Source organism: Gastrolobium bilobum, unplaced genomic scaffold (assembly GCF_033153095.1).
Source record: "Gastrolobium bilobum isolate Gb01-03AN ecotype WA unplaced genomic scaffold, APGP_CSIRO_Gbil_v1 utg5409, whole genome shotgun sequence".
Taxonomy (NCBI): Eukaryota; Viridiplantae; Streptophyta; class Magnoliopsida; order Fabales; family Fabaceae; genus Gastrolobium; species Gastrolobium bilobum.
This window is the reverse complement of record NW_026897097.1, coordinates 55,631-61,839: the sequence shown is the minus strand read 5'-3', so window position 1 is coordinate 61,839 and position 6,209 is coordinate 55,631. Positions and strand designations below refer to the sequence as shown.

General features: G+C 39.3%; 1 non-coding gene across 1 annotated transcript; it reads right to left on the bottom strand.

Annotated features, from left to right (window-relative positions):
• Positions 1 to 1,008: 1,008 nt before the first annotated feature.
• LOC133304119 (small nucleolar RNA R71) lies at positions 1,009 to 1,114 on the bottom strand. Its single transcript, XR_009750568.1, has one exon. It is a non-coding gene; the product is annotated as a small nucleolar RNA R71 (small nucleolar RNA).
• Positions 1,115 to 6,209: the final 5,095 nt, after the last annotated feature.

Here is a 6,209-nt window from a genome sequence, read left to right as displayed (position 1 = left end):
GAAAGAATTGGTTAGATTGATATTAAGAACGGTTAACGTAAAGAAGGACTTCAAATCATAATAAGGAGATTAAAGGAAATCGAACCCCTAACTACGTTTTTATTTTATTAGTTCAATCAAATTTTTACCTTCTTGTTTTTAATTCTTGCGAGTAGTTAGCTTTAATATTTAATAACTTTAATTTTGCAATCCAAATCCTGTTTCCGAATACAACTTTGATTGTCCAACTTAAGTTGCGATAGTGAATTGGTGCTTGAACCGTAATCCTCGTGGGAATGATCTTTTACTTAATCATATATTACTTGTACGATCGGTGCACTTGCCGTGAGTAGCAACAAGTTTTTGGCGCCGTTGCCGGGGATTACTATTTCAACATTAATAGTAGCTATTAATTCTTTAGATTGGACCTTATTTTCTGTTATTTAAATTCAGTTTTATTTTCTTATTTTATATAATCTATTTTTCTGGTTTATGCAAGGTACCGTTGACACCGATTCCTTGCAATTCGACCCGGAGATAGAGAAAACAGCAAAAAGAAACAGAAAACTTGCTAAAGAAAGAAGACAGCAAGAGAAAGAAGCTTCAAGCTCAACAGAACCAAGAGAAGAAGCAATGGGAGACAACAATGCACCTCCACCACCTCCGAGAACGTTGGGAGATTACATGACTCCTGCTCGAGTTCCACAGACGGCGAGTATTGTTAGACCAAACGTGGATGCTAACAACTTTGAACTCAAGCTGGCACTTTTACAATTAATTCAGAAAGACCAATTTGCCGAAGGAAGCACAGAAGACCCTTACATCCATCTGGAAAACTTCTTGCTATATTGTGATACCTTGAAGATGAATGGGGTGTCTCGGGATGCTATTTTGCTCAGATTGTTCCCCTGTTCACTTAAAGACGAAGAAAGAGGATGGTTGCAATCGTTACCTCAAGGAAGCATCACCCACTGGGACGACTTGGCAACCAAATTTTTGGACAAATTTTTCTCATCTTCGAAAATGGCAAAGCTCAAGGCGGATATCACTTCTTTTGAACAAAAGAAAGTGAATCTCTATATGAAGCATGTGAAAGATTCAAAGGACTACTCAGGAAGTGTCCCCAACATGGCATTGAAGCCTGGGAACAAGCGAGAACTTTCTTCCAAGGGATGAAGCCCAACACAAGAACATTGGTGAATGCTGCATCAGGAGGGTCTTTGAAAACAAAAACTCCAGAGGAAGCCTTGGAATTATTAGAGTCTTTAGCCTCTCAGGAGTATGATAATGCTCCCGTACCACAGAGAAGAGCGGGGATTATGAAGCTTGATGGCTATGATGCCATCCTGGCCCAGAATGATCAAATTCTACAGTCTAATAAGAAACAGCAACAACAACTAGATGCTCTCACAAAGCAATTTTTTGATTTTCAAGTTGCTTCTGTTAATACTCCAGTAGCTTCTGTTAATACTTCTTCTATTGTTTGTGATATTTGTGCAGGTGCTCATGCTACTGATGACTGCAAGGCACCCGAAACTGCAGATGTTAATGGAATTTGGCATGATCTGAAAGTTCCATATAATCCAGGGAGGAACCAATACGGCAATAACCAGAATCAAGGGTGGAGAAATAAAAATCAAAATCAACACCCGAGATTCAGTTATAGTTCGAATCATCAGCTGAATCCTCCTGTTCCAGTACCACAACAACCTCCACAACAATCAGAGTGGGAGAAGGCCTTTGCACAACTATCCAAGACCACATCAGACTACGTTCAAAGTACCAATGCTTTCAGAGAAGACACTTCAACCTTTATGCAAGAGACCAGGGCCTCATTCCGGAATGAAGAAGCCTCTATCCGGAATTTTGAAACTCAGATTGGTCAATTGTCAAGGCAGTTCAACGAAAGAACCCAAGGCACTTTCCCAAGTAATACAGATGTTAATCCAAACGCACACTGCAAGGCCATTACCACTAAAATTGGCATTGTAATTGAACCTGTGATTAAGCCTTCAGTAGAGAAAAAGAAAGCTGAGGGAACTGCCACTGAAGAAGAAAAAGAAAAGGAAGTTGACAAAGAGCCTGCTACAGAGAAAGCTGTTCCTGAAAAGAAAGAGTTCAAATCGGAGAAAAAGAAAGCTCAAGAAAGACAAGAAAAACCATTGGAGCTCACCTTATGCAAAAATTCCATATCCGTAGAGGTTTAGAGAGGAAATCAAAAAGCAGCAGTATTCCAAGTTCCTTGACATTTTCAAGAAGCTGCAAATTAATATTCCGTTTGCTGAAGCCTTGGAGAACATGCCGAATTACGCAAAGTTCATGAAAGATCTCTTATCAAAAAAACGTAAATTGAAAGAATGTGAAACAGTGACGTTGACGGAAGGGTGTAGTGCTATAATTCAGAAAAAGTTGCCTCCAAAACTTGAAGATCCTGGAAGTTTCAGCATTCCCATAGAAATTGGCAACGTCAATGTGGGAAAAGCGTTATGTGACTTGGGAGCCAGTATTAACCTTATGCCATTATCCATCTGCAAGGCTCTGGGTATTCATGAACTGAAACCGACAAAAGTAATATATGATTAAGTAAGATATGGGTAAAACTCCTTGCAAATTGTACCGGAGCTATCTGTCAGTGATATTGCGTAAGAGTTCCACCTCCTGCGGATTAAGTTGTTGTAGAAATCTGGGTGCTCTCCTTCATACAGCACCATTTTCCTCTCCCTAATGATAGGTTTGGCTGCCACAATTTTGTTATACCTTTCTTCATGTGCAGCTGTTGTGAATCTATGGGAGTCAAATTTCGGAGGGGGGTTGGAGCTAGAGGCAGCCCCTGTGGCCTTGGTCTTCCTTGCCCTCTTTCCCAAATTTTTATCCTTTGGTGCCATGTCCTGAAAATCAGAAAAGTTGCAAGTCAGTGCAAATTCCACGAAACAATTCCCAGATTAATATCAGGTTGTATGCTGAAATTAATAAGCAGTATGGAATCAAACTGGAATTATTATAATGATGGACAGTTGCTCATTCCAACTCTTGTTTGTAACTCAGTGTGTAGACAATCAAGGACAGTAATAATCAGCAAGGTATTCCCCAATTCGATCATATTTAACAATTTAAGACATGAACATTGGACTCTCCTTATCCTATCCAAAACTATAATTCCCAGATTTGCATTAGTGCAAATTATGGTTTATGCTCAAATTATCCTATAACTGCAGGATTCATATTTATGGCAGCATACATATATAAAGTGAATCATATGTATTACAGTTGTTAAATATGGAAGTTCTATGCTATCCATTCTGTTTCAACCATATGTACCTATTCTGTCACAAAGTATTCCCAATGATTATATCAGTTTCATGCCATATTCAATTTAATCCTCAAAGAATGTATATGATCCTTTGATTTCCATTAACTGCGCTTAGCATGCAATAGGAATTCTAGACTTTTAAAATGGAACATACATGTTGGAAAGAGTAAGCAATTACGTGTGTTTAGAGTACTGCAGATGATATGCATGAATTCTGGATTATGACTGCATTCCTATAATATGTAACCTTCCCTTACTTATCAGGATTCGAGCATGCAAGATCAGGTATGATGTCCTAATGGTTACTTTACTCCACCTCACAAGTATTTCTCATCATAATCAGGACATTTGATGTCAACCATTTATATATCATTTGCTTTCAAAAAAAAATAAGTGATCTTTAATCAAAATGTAAGCAATCAAAGAAGCAATTGGCATTCAGCAAAGTAGGTTCACTGCTAATTATATTAGTACCATAAGAACTCAAAACCTACTGTAGTCTACATGTGATAATGTGAAAACTATGAATTTATGGAGTGGCAGATATGCGTTGTTCAGGCTGCTGTCATGGATTACTGAACTTGGAATGCAAATTGTAGGCAATATTTCATTACAGGACCTTCCTTGGATGCATATAGTATTCAACTTATCAAAACAATATATGCATAGCTATCTATTCGTTGCCCTGCTCTACTCATAACACCTAAATGATTCATCATATTATAGTTAATGCTTTAGCAAATCCATCATAAATCGAGCATATGCATGAGGAATAGAGGTTCTGTTCTTTCGGGCATTTTGTCAAATACTATACATGCATGTGGGTTCAACTCTCTTCTACTCTCAATGGTGTTTTGTCCTAACCCGATTTCAACACAATCAACTCAAGTAATCAATTCATATTTATGTTTGAGAGCATCCACAAATGAAGAACCCTAATTTGTTGAGAAAATTGAAATATCAAGAACCAAAATTCCCAAATCGAGAATAAAGAAGGCATACCTTGAATGTCTTGTGTGAATAAAGAAGGAGTAGAGGACAATGGATGATGACCGTAGGGAAGAAGAGCAACAATTTCCGGTGGTGGCTGTTATATGTTTGATGATTTGGTTCGTGGGTGTGTGAGTTCTTGAGGAAAATGAGAATGGTTGAGGGAGTGTAAGTGTGAGGGGGGAAAGGTTTGGGCTTTTAAAAATTGGGCTGATAGGGTCGCGCTTAAGCGCGGTTGTGGGCGCTTAAGCGCCTATATGATTTTTTTCTTATCTGTCACATTTGAATTTACAATTAAATGTGTCTTTGTTCCAACCACCGCGCAAGTCCTCTATAGAAGATATGCCGGTTCGATTGAAGTGAAGAGAATTTTTTCTATGATCAGACTCGATCCTATCCTGGCTCCGTAAGATCTAGTAAAATAAGTGATGTGGTATGATCAAAATGAAGTCTTTAGCTATTTCACTTAACTCATATAGTATGGAAATGCATTCATTTCCTATGCATTGATTCTATTTATGATACTATCGGAGTGAAACAAGTAGATCTAAAGAAGAACAGGGGTTAGATTTTATTAGTAACAAGTAAATCCTTTGTATGTAAAAACTCCTGACTCCCCGAGTTAGGCTTTGGGTGGATTGGGCCACGCTAAAGCTATTTTCGCGCTTAAGCGCGGAGAGGCAGAAGTGATTGGCCTCTTTTCTCTGGTTTGCGCGCTTAAGCCTCCATATCTCGCGCTTAAGCGCGGAGAGGCCGAAGCAAATGGTGTTTTTCTTCAATTAGCGCGCTTAAGCCTCCATTTGAGGGCTTAAGCGCGCCCTGGGATTGGATTTTTAGGCTCGAGGAGCGCGCTTAAGCCTCCTCTCCTGCGCTTAAGCGCGGAGAGGCAGAAACAAATGGCCTCTTTTCTTCAATTAGCGCGCTTAAGCTTCCCCTTGGGGGCTTAAGCGCGAGCTATGGATGGGGTTTTTCTAATCGTGGAGCGCGCTTAAGCGCGATACATGGAGCTTAAGCGCTCTGAGGCCGATAGGATTTATCATTTTTGGGGCTTAAGCCTCCTTTTAGAAGGCTTAAGCTCTCTATACTTAGGATATTTTTCTTCCTTCCTCTATCTATTACTTACCTCAACTGCACCCTTATGCATATATCATACACAACAAATAATTAAACGAGACTTGCGTACCTGTGTATGCTTCATTCCCATATAGACCTGCACATTCATCTCAACAAAAATTGATCATCCACCTCAATATTTTTATTTTTTTTCTATGACTAAGAACTAAATTTTAAACTTACCTAAACTAACAACTGGAATTGAAACTAAACTAATCAATTTAAAATTCTGAATTTAAAATACTGAAAGCTTAAATACTGGGTTGCCTCCCATAAGCGCTTGTTTTACGTCACGAGCTTGACGTACCTCGTTTACGTTTCTGTAAGAGCAACGGTGGCCGTTCCTCTGTCAATTTCTCCTCCAAGGTATGGTTTCAATCGCTGCCCATTCACCTTGAAGCTTCTGTCAGAATCTAGTGGACTAATTTCTACTGTACCATACGGACGCATTTCTTTAACGAGAAATGGTCCTGACCACCTTGATTTGAGCTTTCCCGGAAAAAGTCTCAACCGTGAATTAAACAGCAGAACTTGTTGTCCAACCTTGAAGTCTCTGCCTAATATTTTTCTGTCATGCCACTTCTTGGTTTTCTCTTTGTAGAGGCTGGCACTTTCATACGCTGATAATCTGAATTCGTCTAACTCATCCAGTTGTAACAACCTCTTTTCACTTGCCGATTTTGTATCAAAGTTTAAGAACTTGACAGCCCACAAAGCCTTGTGTTCCATCTCCACCGGTAAGTGACAAGCCTTCCCGAACAACATTTGAAACGGTGACATTCCTATCGGTGTCTTGAACGCAGTCCGGTATGCCCAT